The 20,718-nt window shown below is 43.1% G+C and overlaps 1 pseudogene across 1 annotated transcript; it reads left to right on the top strand.

Annotated features, from left to right (window-relative positions):
* The first annotated feature begins 4,006 nt into the window (after positions 1–4,006).
* LOC309609566 (lipoyl synthase, mitochondrial pseudogene) lies at positions 4,007–8,232 on the top strand (annotated as a pseudogene). The gene has a single exon. The product of its transcript is annotated as a lipoyl synthase, mitochondrial pseudogene (transcript).
* The last annotated feature ends 12,486 nt before the right edge of the window (positions 8,233–20,718 follow it).

Below are 20,718 nucleotides of genomic sequence, written 5' to 3'. Positions count from 1 at the left end.
GATTTTTGTGGGTGGAGATCCTCTCTTCATGGTTGAACACCTAAACTTTCCGGAGCTGCAAATAGAGGCAACATGACTCCCAGGCCACAGTAAGGCCTCAAGGGTCCCAATAACACATCACTTAATATCAATAAGGTTTCTTTCACACGTCTTCCTTAGTCTCAAGCTACAAAGAGGGTGAATTGGAGGCGTTTATGAAATACTGTCCGAAGAAAAGAAGCATAAATCCCAGGTCTAATTATTAATGCTAGCCAGCTTTCAGATGAGCTGACATGCCCTTTGTAGGGCTTTGGGTTGTTAAAGCCTGTGGATCAATATCAGTTTAAAGGTGGTTTCTCTCTGTTCACCCGTGGAACACAACAGAGGAAAGCGTTCTTCCTCAGATGCAGCAGAGAGATGTGTCTTCAACGTGGGCAAAGAGGTAGACAGCAACCATTTGTCATAATAAACATTAGCTGAGCCATTGCATTTTTTAAGCACAGATTTATTGGGTAGGTTTGCATGAATGTGTGCCTTTGGCAAAGTTCTCAAGGGCTGTCTGTTTCATTGGGGAAAAAACACCTCTCAGCCAAGGCCAAGAAAACGATTTCAGCTAAGAAATGAACTGCTGCGGCTCATAATATAACCCATGAAATAATTGTAGCCAGAGCCAGAAAATGCAGTCATTAGAAAGGCTTCAGGAAGAACCAGGCTGTGACAACACCCCCTTCCCCACCCCAGATAACTGTGCTTTCATCTTTATGGCTTCCACTACAGGAAGATGACCTTAGGTTGACTTTCAAGTCCTAAATTTCTCTATGAAAGAAAATATTAAGAAGGAATAAGAAAATTATAGAAGGGGCCAAAAATTTGAATAGAAGGGGAAATTCTTACGAGTTTACTTAGAAAGGAAATCATTAAATTCTTTCGAAATGATCTTTTCTCTTCAAGTGCAAAAGAAGGACTTGGGGAGGGGAGAGACTACAGGCAGGACACACATGGTCAGATCAAGTCTTCACAGACCAACTGCTGAGAATAGATGGAATTAAAAGCTGGGATTGAATTAGGTCACCTTAGCACTTTGATCAGGGAGCCCGTTTACCAAATAAGATGCTGCTCAATATTTGGCCGTTACAACTGAAGGAAGAGAAGAAGGATTGATTGTTGTAGTAGCCACTGTAGACACGCACAGAGACAGAGCATCTCCTAGGCAGGTGGGCAGGAAGGCTGGTCTGCGTGCTCCGGATCCTGCAGGTGCTCTCCTCTGGCTCCTTTCTCCGTCCCCACTCTGTACCCCAGGGGCAAGCTCTCCACGCTGCCCGCTCCCAGACTGCTGACTTCTGGTTGGGTCTGAGGCTGGAGTGTGAGAGGAGAGACAGCCAGCTTGGGTATTTCCTGTCTGCTCTGCCTCTGCTCCTTGCCTTCCTCTGACAGGCAGCAAGCATCCTGCCAGGTCACTGCCTCCAGGGCTCGTGTTCTCAGTGGGCTCGGTTCCCCTTCCTCCAGCCCTGCAGGTGATAAGGGCTGTCTGCTCTCTAGTCTCTGGCTGCTTCACCATGCACTCTCTGCTCCCTCGCCCCTTCCTCACCACTCACAGTAGCCCCGGGACTACATTCCCTTCGCTTAAATCGCTTGCGTGGAACTGTATTCCCTGCCAGGACACTGAGCCATACAGCCCTGAATACATGTTCACAGAAGAAGACTCCAGCTCTATTCTAAGGCAGATGGTTATGGTATACCATGGGTACCTCATTTAGCTTCGATGCCTTAGTGTGGAAAATAAGGTAACATTCGTACAGAACTTAGACTGGTGGTTCACTGTTTTCTTTAGGCACTTTCAGCAGGATACTCATGTCTTTTATACACACATTATAGGAAGTCTGGGCCCGAGCCCCCAGAGAGCCACAGTCAGATTTACATTTTGGGGGACCCAGCAAGAAGGTGCAGGACAGCAGAGGTGAGCTGCTGCAGGCTTTCCCACTGGTGTTAAGAGAGCTTAAGGACTCTAGAAATATCCCCCAAGGTATAAAGGGATAGAAATATTTTGCATTTATTTTTATTCCTGGCTGTGAATAGGTGGTCAAGATAAGAGAAAGATGAAAGAAAGATACAGGAGAGGAGAGGAAGGGGGATGTGGTAGAGAGGGAGGGGAGGGGAGGGAGAAGGGAGGGGAAGGGGAGAGGAGGAAAAAAGAGAGAGCTATTAATTCTTTCTTAAATTTCAGCCAGGGCTAAATTAAGTCTCTTTTTTAGAAAACTAAATAATCTTACTTGCAGAATTAATGCCAAGAGCTTTGCTTTGAAAAACGGGCCAGCCTACATAGAGATACGTAATTTACAACCTGGAGCTCAGATGCCTTTCACAAACACCCTATCTGAAATACCCCTGTCCTCCATAACCCACTGCCCCATCATGTGTTTTATTTTTTCTCATGACACTTAGCACCACCTGACATGACATTACAGGACTTCTGTGAGTGTCTCTTGTCGGCCCTGCCCCTGGCGTGCCAGCTCTTGGAGACCAGGTATGCTGTGCATGCCTTCACCAGGGCCAGGGCGAGAGTGGGCATCAAGACCAAGGTGAGAGAGGGAATCCAGCGAGTCTGGGAACCTCCAGTGGCCATTCCTCCTGCAAGGCAGATGGCTGAGCGGCGGTCACCAAACAAACACCTATGACTACACTTTGTCTCAGGAAATCGGAATGGGGGACACTTACTTATTCAAGGGCGATTCTCTCCCAAAATTTTTGTGAAAACCCGATTCAGGGTTTCATTCACATGCTGTTAGTGGCAGAGAATGAAGTGTCCCTTTTTCTCTTCCTTAGTGCTGGATTTTCTTCCTGTGAAAATAAGGAAGAAAAGACTCCAGATGGAGAGCCTCACATTGTCGGCAGATTTAGAAAAACTCCCCTGGAATTTGTACAGACTGACAAGCGAGTCATCTTCCATCTTATTGCTTTAATTTTAGGCTTCAGAGATGCCCAGCTCTGTTGTTCAAATAGTTTTATTAAAAATTTGTGAGGAGGGAAAAGAAGTCTCCGTGGGCCTGTCTGATTTCATTATCCCTGGCACAGCACACAAACGGAGCAGGGCTGCCGAAGGCTGGAGATGGCCGTCTGTGGCACTGGGGGGAAGTGAAAGCCTCTGGAAGCTTCCAGTACTGATCACAGATGTTCTAATCTGCCAGGGGATCTCACAGAATCACGAGTCTCAATATATAACTTAGTGCATATTTCTCAGTCATTAAACCACCAGTATCCTAGTCAGAAGACAGACACCCACCTATCCCCAACCTTTAACTTGTCCCTTTAGTCTAACTCCTATTGCTCCTCTCATTAGAGAAATTCCATTCTCTAAGAATTTTCCGAGTCCAGATTGAGCAATAAAATGCCAGCCATTCCTCTGTGGCTTTGATGGATGACCCCAGCATTCCACAAAGAGAGGATACTGCCGTTCAGATTGTGATCCAGACATTTGAGTCCCCCAAAGTCTAGGTACAGACCTGACAATATCCTGAAAGGCAGGGATTTGCCTGATGGCACCAACTGAAGTGGAGCCCCTGTGGAAAGGGCAGATGGGCTTGTGTGTGCCCTCGGAAGGAGCATTAGGTCACATGAAGGTAGTCAGCCCAGTGAGACAAGCTACCTTCTCCCATACATATTTTTCTGGTTGCCAGGAGAGGTCTCCAGCCTCAAGAGTGGCCCTGTTGAAAGATGCTCAATTGAGTTTTGTGAAGGTTTGGAGCAGCCCTGTTGAAAGATGCCCAGTGGAGTTGTGTAAAGGTTTGGGATGAGTAAGGGGATCGTAGGGGGTGTACTAGCAATGCAGGAGGACACGTAGAAAGTAAAGAGCCCCCAGCAGGCCATCTGGATTCCAGCTCCAGCTCACTCCCTGACTCCATCACAGCCTTTCTCAACCCAAGATAAATGTTAGGATCAACAGAGCTTTTAAAAAATACTGGTGCCTGGACATGACCCTCAAAACAATTAAATAGGATCAAATCAGATCCCCACCTGAAATTTCTCCCCACCTGAATTTTTCTCCCCACCTGAAAGTTCTAGTAGAAAGTATAAGGTTATAAAAAGTTTGGGAAAAGTTTAAGTGCAGAATTGCAGAGTTAACGCCAAGGATGAGTTTCTTTGGTTTCTCCGGCCACAGTCTCACGCAGAGGGATGGGGGTGGCATCGCCAAAACCAAAGGGTTTTCACGGCCAAAGAGGAAGGTAGATGGAAGCTGACCCAGGAGAAGGGAGGGCTGCTTCCACCGCTCAGGCCCCAGTGCTGTCAGGCCAGGACCTGATTCCATAGCTGCTTTGGGAACTTTGCAAATTCCTGGGCCAATGCCCAGGGCTAGAGAAACCACCATGTCTACGTAAGGCCCCAAGCATCTACCTTCAGTTCTTTAAGATCACACCTACCACTGAAGATCAAAAGATTCCTCACTCCCTCTACCAAGTCCCTTCCAACTCAGCTAAGAATTTTGTCCCTGCTTAACCTCCTTCCCCTGCTCACAGGAGAAATGAGGGTAGTTCTTTTTTCTTCTCTGTTAGGGGCCTGTATTAGGCCTGGTGATGGTCCCGATTTTGACTCGCAGCATCACGGCCCTATTCAGGGGGTTTGCACAGTGCATGATCTGTATGACTGTAGATGATGACCCTGAGTAGGCCATGATTAGATAAGCATGCCACAGACACAAACGTGCAAATGACTGAACACACACTCACGCACACACACTCACACACACAGAGTCAGTAAGCCACCAGCATGGCAAAGAAAGAAAAATAGCAACAACGAAACCAGAAGACTCATTTTAACCTAGACGGTGATCAAACGGTTCCATGTAAACTGTGATTTTAGTTGCTTCTTCCTCAGCCCTAGAAATTATGCTTTCCTTTGAAGAGCTGATGTAGCACTCTACATGATACATTCACTACTAGAATTCAGTGTTCTGATTCTCTCTAGGATAGTAATAGAGACTGGATACATGTCCTAGTGTCTCATTCTCAAGTTATATAATTAGTAACTACATCATGCAATTTTTCTTTTTTTTAATCCTGCTACAAGACAGCAGCTCATAGGAGGCAAAGCTGAAGTTGTTCAGCAGGTTCAGTTTTTTTTTAAGTACTCAGGCTTCTTTCAGCCACAAGTCATTATTATCTGTTTCTTCTTTATCGTTACCATTATTATTATTACTATTTGACCACTGTTAAGGGAATGTTCTCTAGAAATTTGAGAGTTAGAGAGTGAGAGGGAAAAGGAGTATGACATTGAAATCATCTCAACTACAGCTCTTTGCATCTCCTGAGGAGCCTTTCAGAGAGGGGTTTTCTCTAATTTTCATGATCATGATTTCTATCTCATGAGGTGATTAGGTCTTCTCTAATTTTCGTCAGACACCAGTGCATGTCATGATTCACTCTTTGGCAAATAACCCTGCGGAGGGCAGGGAAGACTAAAGGAGAGACGAAATCAAATCATATTAACTAGTAGGCACTAAGTCTGTAATGGGATAAATCAACTCCCTTTTCTTTTCCTTTTGGTTCTTCAGTTATATAATTATTATTATCCACAGACTCAGTCTATCTTTTCCCAGAATATATAATCATACAGTTTACTTCCTAGGGCTGGACCTTTGGTCTCTGATCTTCTGAAATGTTGGTTTCAGCTCACTGACCACCTTGGGAGACCCACAGAGATCTGCTCATAGTGGGTCATAGTTAGGGACTGACTTGGGCACCAACTGGAGTCAGCAGCTTTGTAAAATTGCACTTTCCCTCAACAAAGAGAAGTAGCTCCTTTGGTGAAAGGCATCTCAGCAGAGCTCATGGTTGAGGTTGATCTATTGTTTTCTTGGGAGGGGGGGCATTTTTTCTGGAAAGTACCAAAGAGCTCTCCATCAGTCTGGTAGTGATCCGCCCGCCCCGGCCTTCCATTCTCTCCTCACTACAAACACACACCACACTTGCTTTCAAGCCTGTCCACCGCTGGGGATGTCCTTTTCTCTAGCATACACAAAAGATGAGAATAGCATCACCACTGACTGACACGTCTCTTAAATTTTGAGAAGCAGTGTTGGCAACTGCAACCACAACAAACAATCCATATCGAGGGCCCACAGTTCTGCCTCGAACATGGGAATTCAGGCCAATTCAAATATTTCCAAAACACCTCTCAGAGCCAAACTCTCAGATCCGCACACTTAAGGGGCAAACACTCCAGCCCTCATCTCAGGGAGCTGTTTTTAAACAGCCCTCTGCACTAGTGTTTGGGTTAAGTATATGTAAGAAAGTCAACACTTCACAGATTTCTAGTTACCTCTAGATCTAGTCTCTGAGATTTGAGGTTGTGCAAATTCAAAGGTTAACACTCTAGACCATAGCTATGTCCATGAGTACAGTCCAGTACTAATAGTAATTAGCATTAAAGAGAACCAAACAATATTCGAGTTGCTTCTGTATCCATTGTGTCTGATGTAATGTGAGGAATGGAGAAATGTGAAATTACGTAATTTTCAAGAGACCAAAATGGTCTGTCAATGCTGAGGAAAAAGATGACCAGGACTCTTCCTGGGTGGCATAGAGTGACCTACACTTACTAGGAGAAATTTCCATACTTATGACAACATTCCTTCCAGATTTTCCAAAACAGTTCCAATTTCTATCAATTTGCCCTCTTGTTGCCATAAATATCCTTGTATTTGTCATACTGTGTACCATATATTTTTGGTTTATAGTCAGCATAATTAAAGCTCACTGCAACTTTTGGTGCATACCCAGGCCGTTTAAAGATAGGTCACTCTCTTTTTTCTTCCATCTCTCTTTTCCTGGGAATTAGTGATCCCTTGGCCCTGCTAGAAAAAAAAGAGAGGTATGTCTCTATGCTGCGGGAGTGCAGTCCGCACCGCGGGCCCCTGGGTATTTGGAAGATATTTATGCAGTCCACTCAAGTAAGTTCCTTGCCAGATTAAAAAAAAAAGGGATTTTTACAGAATGGACCAGACCTTCAAGATTTTGTATCTGGTGATCTAGCAGACAAGAACGCCTGGGATGAATATAAAGGAGGCGTAAAATGCCAGAAAGGAGAACGGTTAAGACTACCTCCATGGCTAAAGACAGAGATTCCCATGGGGAAAAATTACAATAAACTGAAAAATACAATGCAGAATTTAAATCTCCATACAGGGTGTGAGGAAGTTCAGTGTCCCAATATTGGAGAGTGTTGGGGAGGCAGAGAATATGCCACTGCCACTGCCCCAATCGTGTTGATGGGTGACACATGTACAAGAGGTTGTAGGTTTTGTTCTGCTGAGACTGCAAGAAATCCACCTCCACTGGATGCCAATGAACCCTACAATACTGCAAAGGCAATTGCAGAGTGGGGTCTGGATTATGTAGTCCTGACGTCTGTGGATCGAGATGATATGCCTGATGGAGGAGCTGAGCGCTTTGCAAAGACTGTGCCTTATTTAAAGGAAAGGAATCCGACAATCCTTGTGGAATGTCTCCCCCCTGATTTCTGAGATCTTAAAGCAATAGGAAAAGTTGCTCTGTCAGGATTAGATGTGTATGCACATAATGTAGAAACAGTTCCAGAACTACAGAGGAAAGTTCATGATCCCCAGGCCAATTTTGACCAGTCTCTACGTGTACTGAAACATGCCAAGGAAGTTCGACCTGATGTTATTTCTAAAACACCTATAATGTTGGGTTTTAGGTGGGAATGACGAGCAAGTATATGCAATGATGAAAGCACTTCGTGAGGCAGATGTGGACCTTTTGACTTTAGGACAATATATGCAGCCAACAAAGCGCCACCTTAAGGTTGAAGAATACATTACTCCTGAAAAGTTCAAATGCTGGGAAAAAGTAGGAAATGAACTTGGATTTCATTATACTGCAAGTGGCCCTCTGGTGTGTTCTTCATATAAAGCAGGTGAATTTTTCTAGAAAAATCTAGTGGCTAAAAGATAAAACAAAAGTCCTCTAACACTTAACAAGACATTCAAGATCACAGGAATTTTAAAACTTTGACTCCAGTTGGTAACAGAAGTGATGGCAGAATGCCTAGACTTCAGTGGATATATCCCAGTCTTTTTGTCTTAAGAAAAATGTCAATAAGTTGTGCATATTTAATTATAATAATTCATTTGTCTTTTAGCATATCTTCTTTGTCCCAGTAAACAATTGCTTGTTATGATGTAATCATAAAACATCTTTGTAAGAGTTTACTGTTAAGAGTATAATTTAAAAAAAAAAAAAAAAAAAGAGTATAATTTTTAAAATACCTTAAAAACTTCTGGAAAATCAAAAAAAATAAGTCACTCTCAAATTTGGAGACTATAACCGTACTATATTTAAAGGGGGGAGGGAGACCAAATCAAGGTTACAAAAGTTGTATGATTTAAATATTGGCATTTAACAATTTAATACCTTTAACCACCCCCCCATACAATGTAATATATTCTGTTTGCAAGAAATTCATAGAATTCTGTGTGCACACAGACACATACACACACACCCTATGTCTGGTGTGGGTTTCAGCCTTGTCCTTGGATCCCCTCATCTCTGGCTAGAAGTTTATTTGGAGAGCATGTTAGACATCTAAATGAAAGGTGCTTCATGACTTTGACCCTGCAGGGTAGGAAAAAATAATTTTTCCTCTACCTTTCTAAGTTATTGGCCAGGGCCCCTGGAACAAAAGACCGATTACCAAGAGAAAAACTCGAAGAGAAATTTATTCACATGTATATCTCACATACATGGGACACACCGAGGGAAATGAGTAACTCAAGGAGGTGGCTTAGAATTCAGGCTGAAATACCACCTTCTGCTGCATCAAAGAAAGGACTGTTGTGGGGGCAGGTCAGGGGTGGGAAGGTGACCAAGAACAGTGACACGGCAAACAGGGTAAACTTCGTTACACAGATCGCAGCCTGTGCCTTCTCCACGGATAAGCCTCTTCTGACTTAGAGCCAGCCTTCTCTTCCTGGTCCAGACAGCGAGACCCCCTCACAAATGGATATTTCCTTTACAAGTATAAATTGTCCTTACAAAAGGGCAGCTTTTATTCTGTTTTTCAGAGCTTCTCTTCTGTCTGCTCTTTCTCAAAACAATCCTTATGTCTAGAGGCCTATTTTGGGGTGGTGTACGCTGGTGTCCTACAATAATACGAAATGCCCTTCTGGCCCCCAGGTGAGGGGCCTTATGGTGAATGCTCATAAAGCAGCCCTGAATATAAGCACAAGTCCCAGTAAACACAGTCATGAGCCTGATGGGAGAACAGCAGTCTCCAGAATCCGGGCGGGAGCTCTGTCCTCCTAACGCTTGGCTTTGGTGCTCAGGGCCTGGGAAGAGCTGGACAGAAAACCCTGCGGCCTGGAAACAATTTCACAGGCGGATACATTTTTGAAACTGAGGGATTGTTAGAGCTCAGACTTTTGTGCTCTTTTCCACAGTAGCTTTCAGTGGAGCAACATGGAAAGCCCAGACAGAGTCAGCTTTCCAAAGCTGTCTGTCTTCCCACCTGCTCCTGCTGGGTGTCCTGGGGTCAAGGGAGGGAAGCTGGCCCATGAGAGAGGACCATCTACTTGCCTACCCCACTGGGAGAAAACCTGCTAAAAGCAAAATGAAATCTTCCCCTGGGGCCATTACTCAGTAGGCCCAGCTCTGAACACAACGCTGGTGGGGAGTTTTAGGGAAGTTTTAAAACATAGAAGTGGGCATTTACCTGTGTATATGTACCAGCATTGGAAACCTCCATCCTCACAGGCCCTATTCCTGAGGCATCAGCACCAACTAAAGTTGTGGTCAGATGCTTCCTACTAAATTAAGGGAAAGAAATATAACATGGCAACCTGTCCTAAGTAAGACATAGGAATCCCTGTACATTCCTCCTCTTGAATCACTCCCTCCTTGCAAGCAGGGATTGGGGCTGGTTTCATGGAATATCCTTTCTAGATTTTGAATGCAGCTCCTCCCCCATGACTCTGTCCTTCCCAACAGCTGTCCAGGGTCTGGGGCACTTCATTAGGTGAAGCCTTGGGTCAACTGTATGTCAGATTCCCTAACCCCACATTTATTTTAGGGATTAAAGAATGGAGGGAGTAGGAAGCAAGGGATACTCAGAATTTAAACATTTTCCCAGATCCTTTGCCCCAGGTAGCATTAAAAAGCCTGAAAACCAAGTGCTGTACTAATCATGGGGCCTGTGTCTGGGAGCTTTCAACCATCGGCCTGCTCAGAGCGCTGAGGAGCAAATAAAATTGCCAAGGGTTTAACAATTATAACAGCTTTTGTTCAGCACCTTTTATGTGCCAGACACCATGCTGAAAGCTTCTTATACATGAAATTATTTAATTCCCCTCAACTCCTGAGAAGTTTATATTATTTCCCCCCTTTTTTTGCAAGAGAAGAAACTGAGGTTTAGAAAGGGCAAGAGGCTCGTCCAAGGTCACACAGTGAGGGTTGGTGAACGCAGGGTTCAGAACCACACTAACTCCAAACAGCAAGGTGACAGAAAGGGAATATGTGATTCAGAAATTCTCAGAGCATTTACCGCTTATCCCAGTCATTTGGGACTTTTCACATAATCTAAAATGTTGCATCAATTTTCATTTCAGGTTTTATAATCACACCAAGACTGCAAATTCCTTGAGGTCAAAGACTGGGTTTTCCACTTCTCTGTGTCTTCAAAGTGCCTAACATAGCAATTTGCACAACATAGGCAATTAAAAAATATGTATTAACAAATCTAAATGTGGTAGAGGTAAATTAGTAATTATTAAGTGAGTTGTTTAAAGAAAAAAATGAGCCTTCCAAAATAAAAATGGAAGAGGGTTTGTTTTCGCCATTTCCCAGGATGTGGGTCATTTTTAAAAGGCAAATTTTCAGCCCATCTGGAGTTCCAAAGGAGGGAAATAACCCAGGTTAATTAACTTCTGAAATAGCTCCACTGCGAATGAAGAGGGCAAGTGGAAGCCTCCGCCAGCATCCTGAATATGTCAGCGGGAAATGATCCCAGCAAAGCTTCAGTGTAAATCAAGCTTGGTTCCCCGTAAGCCCCAGATTCTCACAACTTCAGAGACGCATCCTTTGATCTTTTCACCCTCTCCTGAGGGCTTATAGCTTCTGCAGTGGCCGGAGGGCAGGAGTCACAGAAGCTCAGCCCTGGTGCCCACGTGAGCAGACAGGGGCTGTGTACCATCAGGAGCCAGTGAGATAAGCAGCAAAATCCTTTAAGCAAAGACCCTGGGGGCAGAAATGCCAGAGACGAGGTACTGGAATGTTTAGAGATTTCAATCTGCAAGGAGAGAGAAGGCTTCTAACATCCCAGCCTGAAAGAAAGCCAAGTAAGGGGGTCACGCTTCTTTCCTCCCTCAAGGGTTGCATCTTCTACGCTGTCCCCTTTTGAGCGGTGTGCCTGTGCCCCTGGCCTCACGTGCACCGGAGTGTGCGTAAGCACATGCAGCTACCCTAACTGTGCTCAGTTCCCTCTTTCTTTTCTTTATCAAAGTGCACGGCTGTGATTCTCCTAGACGGTGCTGGACTCCAGGCGGCCGTCCCCCTTCCTAGGGGCAGCTGCACACCAGACAGTATAAAACGAGGACGGTAACACCAACGCGTTCGAGCGAATAAATCCCCCTCTCCCTTTGGTCCTCTATTAATGCAGCAGTATCTGTCACCTAGATTTTGTTCTTTCTCCTTCAAATACACAAGTAGGAAGTGTCATCCCTTAAGACATCTTTCTGGGGATGGGGAGGACTTTTTTCCAACATTTGTCTGACACCATTTCTGGCCACAATCTGTGGCCTCTTTGTGGGCCATCACCCTCCCAGATGTAGGTCTCAGCCAGCAGTGCACCTCTGTGCTCAGGGCCCGGGAGAGGGGAGGGCCACCCTCCCAAATGTTCCCTTGGTAGCGCACACTACTCCTCTCCCTGTGAGGCCAGAGCCTGCCACCGAGCTCTGGTTTCTCCCACTGTGATGGGGTACGCTGCCAGTAGGGTCCTGGTGCTGTGTCTGCCATTTTGAAAATGAAAATATCTGCTTCTAACTCCAGTGACCATCTGTTTGTAACCTTTACGCCTATCCACAGGCCAGCATGAAACTGCCACTGTAGCCTCTGGGTCTCCTGGACTTTCACAGCGGACTAGCCACCAGCTTCCTCTTGCAATCTTTTGAACAGCCAAGAGCCGTTGTCACGAGCTATTCATCACTACAAGCATAGTAGACATTTTTAAAGGACTGCACATTGTATGTCACTCCCAGTCTTCCACGGTGAGGAGCAAGAAAGAGGAAGAAAGGATCAGAAATTAAAATACGAAAATTTGCAAACCCACAGAGTTCATTACACCTTTCAGAATATAACTGGGTAGATTGAAAAGAATTGTTCATGTTATCAAAGCAAGTGGAAGAAATAGGATTTAATATTTCTGGATAACAATGACATACCAGAAGAGGAAGAACCTTATTTAAGGAGTAAAACCTGTGGGAATTTAAAAACACCTGAGGATGTGTGATATCCATCTCTGGAAGAGATGGGATGATAAGAGATGCAGTAATGATATTGGTTGGGATGCTACTAAAGCAAGTCTAGCTTAAAAGCAAGTGTCAAACAGAAATTTTCAATTCTGGGTAGTCGGCATCTTAGCAATCAGAACCGTAGAAGACATTTTTTATTCGATGCCAGTATAAGATAGAAGACCCTGGTTGCCCAGCCAGTTGGCCATGTGTATCATTCATCATTTCTTGGTTACCAAGAAAATTATCAAAATATGAGTTTGCTATGCCACAAAGCAAGCAGGGATTTCAATATCCTATGTCCTCAGGGAAGAGGTATAAATCTAGATTGGATGGGCCAGTGACGTGGGGGGGGGGGGAAGGGACCAATCTAGTCAACTCCTCATGAGTAGCTGAACAGTCAGATGAATAATATAAAGAGGGTATAAAGCATTCACATGCGAATCAGCCAACCTGGTGCAGAGGGGCCCATGGCAGGAATCCAGCAATCAGATAACAATCGAATCTTACAGGAAGTGGCACTGCATTTCTAGGCATAGACAGTAAAAATAACGTCTAGAATTTGTAGGTGTTCCTGGTACTGTTAATAACAATAACACACCTGCCAGGCTCTGTGCTAAGAGCCTCACAAATTTTATTTGACCAAATCCTCGAAACCAGCTAATGAGATGGGTACTATTTTTATCTCCTATTTTTAGATGGGGAAATTGAAGTTCAGAAATGGTAACCCCACTGGTAATCGCCAGAGTAGGGATCTGAACTGAAGCTCAGGGTTTTTCACCCTGTAGAATCTAAGGAAAAAATGTATCCCTTCATTAATACCATGAGGCAGATACTATTCCCTTCATTGTATAGATGGTGAAACGGTGGCTCAGTTGGTTGACTTGTCCATGGCCCACAAGCTAGCAAGGAGCAGACCTAGAATTTCAGCCCACATCTTGTTTGAAACCAAAAGCCAGAGCATTTAGGGTTGAGAATGGCCCTTATTGGCCTTAGTCAATCATGGTAATCCATTGACCAGTGATGGTTCAGGAACTTAGACCAGTCAGTATCTAACATTTCCCTATCAGGCAATTTTTGCATCAATAATTGTTATGACTAAAATTGGTCCAAGCAAATGAATTGGAAGGACTTGGGTTCCAAAGCTCAGGTTCAAAGATCTCTCTCTCTCTCCTCACCCTCCTCCAAAAGTGAATGGAAAAGCATATGGCACCGATTGTTACTCGAAGCCACCACACTACCAAGTAGAGAATTCACCTTTGGATGAAGTCTTCTTTGTAGATGGCTGTGTGAAGAGATAGAGGTAACCTAAGCTGTTGATGACACAATTAAATGGTAGGATCGACCAACCTTGAGGCTGGATTCCTTTTTGTATGAGCCAATAAATGTCCTCACTGTCTGAATAACTTTGAGTTGAGTAACCATTCTCTGCAATGAAAAACATCCTAACAAATACCTACCCCATGAGTCCTCCTCAGAGAAGAAAGGGAAGAGTCATCCGAGCCCTTATAGATGATCTAACTCACGTGAGGGAGTCCACAGTGTGCTCCTTTCACAGATGAGAAAGGTAAAGTCCAACATGGTTATGTAACTTGCCCTAGGTTACATAGCTAGTAAGCGACAAGGCTGGAATTTGTACCGAGGAGGGTCTAACACCAAAGCTTGTGTGTTTTCCAATATGCACAATGGAAATCTTGGCCAGTAATCTTCCAGTCTCCTGCAGAAGTTAGGTGAGGGCTCACTGAGGACAAAACCTAATAAGAAATCTGGTTTTCACAGCAGATTGCCGGTCTCAGCAAGGAATTTGGGTCTTGGACACAGACAACCTGTTGTATGACTGGGCCAATGTGGCAGGAGAAGAGAGAGGCTGGGATTCAGAGGCTAATCCTGGCACACTGGACCTGGGTTGAAGGCCAAAGCATCACATTCAGACTCTACCAGATAATGTGTGTGAGGTTACTGATATCTCTTTCTGCCCCAGTCAGGACCAGCTCAGCCATCAGTGGAGAACACAGCAGCTTAAGTGGAAACTCTTAAAGACAGAAGCTGGTAAAAAATAAAGGAAAAAGGGAAGGGGAGTAAATCCACAGATATTAGGAACATGATTATTATGAAAGTGGCAAAGTGACTCCCTGCTAGATCTTTGCTTTATCTCAAAGTATCAGCTCTTTCTGGCCAATCTGCACTATATCCAAGTTTCTCATATGTTTTTAGTGCATTTTCACATATAACATATTGTTTTCCTAAAACTGGTTATTATTCTGTCCTGAGTTCTTGCTCAAAATTTACATTTGCATCTGAAACTCAAAGTACTATGGTACCTGGCTACCTTTCCCAGAGCTGGCATATATGTCTGCTGACATTGAATACTGCACTCTTTCTTGTAGAGAGTGCCATTCATGTGACTTCACTCAAATGGTGCAGTGCACAACCTGAACAACCATACCCAGTAGTCCTGCCTGATTCTCCAACTCCTTGTCCACTATTTGTCTAAGACTACTTTCTTAATTGTGTTTGTGCCTATTTTCACTATTACATATGAGATAGATTGGCTGATGGTTGCCACAGTTTCTCAAGTCGTCAGTGTAAGAAAAAATGTTCCGGCTTTGGTTTCATTTCAAACAAAATGTGGGCTGGAATTTTAGGTCTGCTCCTTGCTAGCTTGTGGGCCATGGATAAGTCAACCAACTGAGCCACTGTTTCACCATCTATACAATGAAGGGAATAGTATCTGCCTCATGGTATTAATGAAGGGATACATACTAAATGAGATAAAACATGTCAATGTATATTTTTGTTATAATTATTAATATTATCAGAGTCCCTAGCATGATGTCTGCAACTGAGTAGATCTTCAATAAATATTAATTCTCTTCTCAAATTTCTATATCAATCTCAGTCCCTTCTCTGTGCAGGGAATGAACCTTGTCCAGCAGATGCCTGCATCCTAAGTGAAGTGTACCCTGTCCTGAATGTTTGCCAAATGGGTTGGGGAGCACTTTGCAAGTGTGTCTCTGTGAGAAGTTCTGGGCTGAGAGAGGAGGGAGATAAATTCTCTGGTCAAACATTTGAAAAGTACTGCATTCTCTACCTGCTGTTGGAGATTCTTACTGGCACATAAAGGCTTTGAAAAATCAAATTTCAAAGACTTTGAGAAATACTTGGTAAAACATTTAAATAAAATAAGGTGGCCATGGATTTTTTGTCGCTTTGGACAAATTAACTTCTCATGACTGTGCTCCATAGAACATATACTGTGAAGTGTCAGTTTAGGAATAGAAACTAGGAAACTTGGGTACACCAGGGAGAAGGTTGGTGTAATGAAAACGATGACACTAAGGGGTGCTGGGGCAAAGTTCTTATGCAAAGTTCTAGAGGGGTCTATAGTTGTGACTTGATGTGTACTGTTCCCTCTGAGCAGAAAGGGCAAAGTATGAGGAAAGAGAAGAGCAAAAGAGAGTAAAAAGGAAGAGCAAAACATTCACTAGTTCAAGCGTTTATTGAGCAACTACTATGTGAGGGATGCAAATATGAATAACAGTGTCACTTCATTAAGGAGATAAAGCAAAACAGAAGAAAAAGAAACCAAAAGAGAAGGGGCGAAGGCAAAGAAAGATAATAGATTAGAAAGGGGGTAGAAGATATATTTGAGAAAGCCTTGTCAATATGTCTAGGTGACATGGATTCCAGTGTGTTGTACCTCACACGGGCTGTCTGAGCAACCCATATTTAAGTGCAGGGCAATGCCTCACAAATGAATTGATTCCCGTCCTTTTTTTTTTAAGTGAATTCTCCCAAAAGATTAAAATTTTCTTTAGGAAAATAAACAATAAATAAATGTATTAGAAAATTACAGTTATTAAAATGGGCAGCTGAGGGCAATAATGAAACCGCCACAATATTAACTCACATTTGTGGTGCATCTCTGAAGCTAATATGATGGGCCAGACCCGAAAATGGCTTCAGAATAAACCTGAAACTTGAGAGGAGGCAGTTTTTCAAGTGTGTGCCTTGGGAATATGCACCCCATTCTGTCATCTCATTTGCAGAAAATTGTGAACAAATTGTCTTCAGTGTGGAGGAAGACCAGGAAAAATAAAGAAACGAAAAATTAGAAGCTGAATTCAGAGTCAGGCTCAGCATCTGGGAGGCAAGCTTCAGAAACTCTGGAATATTAATGTTCTTGTTGGAATATTGAGCTCATCACTGCCTCCTGCTTGTCCTGCCCTTATGTCCCGTCAGCTCACCTCCAGCCCCCAGCCTCCCTCAACCCTTAGAAAATGAAGATCCACCTTCTACATATTCTCTTCTCTTATGCTGATTTTTGTATTGGTTTAGCCCCTCCTGCCTGCATCCATCCACTCATTCATTCTTCAACAAATATTGATTGAGTTTCTACTGTGGACCTACAATGTAACAAGTACTGTGCTAGGTGTGGAGCCCTCAAAGAATCTGTTACCCCCTCCAACTTTATGGAAAGATTTCTCTTCTCAGTAATCATAGATTTTATAGGTTTTTATTTTGCATCTTAAAAATATTTGATTTTTTTTTTTACAGTACCTCAGGAAAAATACAGACACACTGAATTGTGTTTCACAATTAATGTGGCTGACTTCATTTACTCTCACGCTTCATATTCTGTCACTTTTTTGACACAGGTACTGTGTCTCCTACCTGCGTAGGGTTGTTGGGACTTTATTGGCAGGACCATTAGCAGGACTAGATAGTTATATAGCAGGACTATATAAGTTGGAGGAATGAGGGCTGCCTTACCACCTCCTTCTTTTTCCTCCCAACGTGAGAGTTCGCGCACAGAGGTGAGAGTTGAATCCATAGATTAGATGAAGTGTTCAGAACAGTATATCGCAGCGCAGGGGATGGAAAACCTTTTCTGTAAAGGACCAAATAGTAAATATTTTTGGCTTTGTGGGTCATATGTCTCTGTCACATCTAGACACATGCCCGCCACACTAGGGCAAAAGCAGCCATCAACAACACAGACAAATGGGCATGACTGGGTCACAGGAAAATATTGTCAATGGACACTGAAATGTGAACTTCACATAATTTTCCCACATCATAGAATATTCTTCTTCTTTGATTCTCTTCTCAACCATTTAGAAATGTAAAAACCATTCTTAGCTCACAGGGGATAGAAAAACGAGTAGGGGCTGGATTTGGCCTCTGGGTGGTCATTTGTTTACGCTTGTTGCAGTGGAAAGAGAGTCATCTCAGTGTGTGATCAGTGTGTGAACATGGCCTATGTCACTTACCAGCTGGGGGTCAGAGAAACCAATGTAATATCTTTGGGCCTCTATTTTCTTACCTGAAAATGGGAATGATAATTTTGCCCTTGCATGGATTATTAAGATTAAATGAGAGAGACAACACAAACAAGGCATTTTCTCAGGAATAAGGGAGGTTGGTGGGCTGGATCAGCTGATGGGGCATGTTGCTGGGGGAGAGGAAAAGACCAGCAGGAGGCAACTGTTCCTTGCCTGAAACAGAATAGTCACTTAATCAATGACAGCTGTTGTTATTGTTATTACTACTACCGTTATCGTTCAAAGAACTAATATATAGAGAGAAGTAACAGGTGTCAACCACAGATTCAGAGGTGGAAAGAGGAGGTGAAAAAGGAAAGTAAGAAGCAGCAGGAGACAGGAGAAAAAAGCTGTAAGAGGATCTGATCCCCAAATTCTCCTGCTCTGATCTCCCTCCCAAACCCAGAAGTGGATCTCTACCTCTCTCTTGAATCTGTTCACTAGAGTAGCCCACGAGCATCTCAAATGGAGTGTGGCCCAAATTAATTTATCTTCCTCTAATCTTTTTTTTTTTATTTAAAAAATTTTTTAAATTTTTATTGGCATATAGTTGATTTACAGTGTTGTTAGTTTGAGGTGTACAGCAAAGTGAATCACTTATACATATATCCACTCTTTTAGATTCTTTTCCCATACAGGCCATTACAGAGTAATCCTACCTCTGCTTTTCTCTAACACTTTCCATTTCTATTAATAATACCACCAAGCTCCAAACAGCTGGGTCATATTTGATTCCTCTTTCTTTTTAATCCTAAACTTTAAGTTTACCTTTTAAATTTTTGGCAGGTCTGTATTCTCCTAACCCTGCCACTCACTGTCTCCTAGACTCTTAATAACCCACTACCCAGGCCAACACTACAGTCCAGCTCTCAATATCCTCCCAACTCCAATACCTCTGACCCACAGTTTATTCCTAGGGGAATGTCCCCATCAGAACCGAAGCACAGAATAAACCCTTGTTAATCAGAGGTAAGTGACCTTCCAGGAACTGCCCCGATACCCCATCTGACATGATTTCCTACAGGCTAACTATGCCGTCCATGCCTCCATTCCTTGGTATCTCCTGTTCCCTCAGCATGGGCTGCCCTTCTCTTCATTCTATTTCTAAATTCTAGGAATTCTTCAAGACTTTCTTGTAAATGCTTTCTTCTCCAGGAAGCCTGCAACCAAAAGAAATCTTTACTTGCTGTAATCGTCCATAGCACTTATCTGTATTTCTTGTCCATCATTGACTATCTTAGTGTTATTTATGTACATGTTTTATCATTTGTACTAGACTAGTGCTTCTCAAACAGAGGCGATTTTGACCCCAGGTGACATTGCCCAGGCAATGGAGAAATACCAGGAGATGATTTTGCTGGTCACAATTAGAACGGAGGGAGGGAGGAGGGTAGTACTGGCATCTATAGTGGGTGGGGGCTAGAGATGCTGCTAAAAATCCTGCAAAGCACAGAACAGCCCCCACTGCAAAGAAACCTCAACAGTGTGAGGGTGAGAAACCCTGGACCAGACTCTAAGCTCTTGAAAAAGGGTTTCATAACCCCTTCCTTTGCATTTCCAACAGTACCTAACTCAGTCTTGCATATGGTCATTGCTAAATGAGTATTTTTTGACTTAATGAAACAATACAAGTTTTGGAAGAGGATTGACTTAATGAAACGATACAAGTTTTGGAAGAAGATGCGCAGTCCTGAGGGATGGCGCCTGATATGGTTTTACAGTAGCGTACGCGTCCATGGGCACAGTAGGTCTGCTTCTGTGTGTGGAAGGAGCCAGGGCTTTCCCATATCTGCAGGTTTTCATCGTCTCACCTGGTCACAGGGTACAGCTGACCGACTCAGAGGGTCTCCTGGGCATCGTCCTTAGTCCGGTGATGGACAGTTTTAAAAACTCTTTCAAAATAAATTCTTTTTTTTTCTGTAGGAGGACAGATGAAACGATGCTTCATTTCCCTTTGCTAGTTTAGCATGCTAGGCATATGTCTTGATTCTGAGTGAGCTGGATGAGTTTAAACATGTCAAGGTCATCACACCCTGAAAGCTGGCTTCCTTCCCTCAGCGAGGCCTGCAGCGAAGCCATCCCAGAACGACTCAGACTTTGCAGATTGTCAAAGAGTATGTTTCTGTGGCTGCCATTAACTCATTTTTTAAACAACCCTCATATTAAAAAAAAAAAAAAAAAATCCCTGCTGAGTTTTCTCCGAATTTATACCCACTAGAGTTTAGGGCTGCTTATTTTTAATCTGCTCTCAGAAATAGAGGACCACTCAAGGGACTACAATACAAATAGTAACAGTAACAACTAAATCCTGCTGATTTATAAAGCACTTTTTACCATAAGCTTTCCCATTTACTAAATTAACAATGTGACCACCCAGCAGTGGTCAAGATGGAGTCACCAGTCTCTTTCATTTTTCTTCTCTTTGCTGTTCATTGGCACCCTCTCCATAGTGGGGACAGGAAAAACAAAAAAGGGACACTCATCAGACATTTTTGCTAAATCTTCATTTTAAGCAATGGTTCATTTTAGGTTTGTTAGATAATCTAGGGATTATCTACCTTCTTTATCCATTAACATTAAAAACTGCAACTTTTTGGTAATTGGGTTTAAACCGAATTGTTCTGGGTAAATCTGAATTTGTTAAATAATTCCTTAACTTTCAGATCTCACTTCTCTTCTATCAAATCATCTCCCAAGTTATTTCTTACTTCATAAGAAATAAGACTTTTAAAATAGTTATTTCTAGTATAGGATATCATATCAAGAAGTAAAATGTGTGATAATCCTATGATGCAGATATTTATGAAGAGTTTTTCATGCAAGAAGGATCAACTTCCTTATACGAATTTCTCATCCACCCCTACATGAATACCATGAAGACTGCAGCATTACTGAGGCTTG

The sequence above is a fragment of the Balaenoptera borealis genome, assembly GCF_965194805.1.
Source record: "Balaenoptera borealis genome assembly, chromosome: 13".
In the NCBI taxonomy this organism is placed as follows: Eukaryota; Metazoa; Chordata; class Mammalia; order Artiodactyla; family Balaenopteridae; genus Balaenoptera; species Balaenoptera borealis.
Note: the sequence above shows the minus strand (reverse complement) of the source record. Positions and strands in the feature narration are given on the sequence as shown.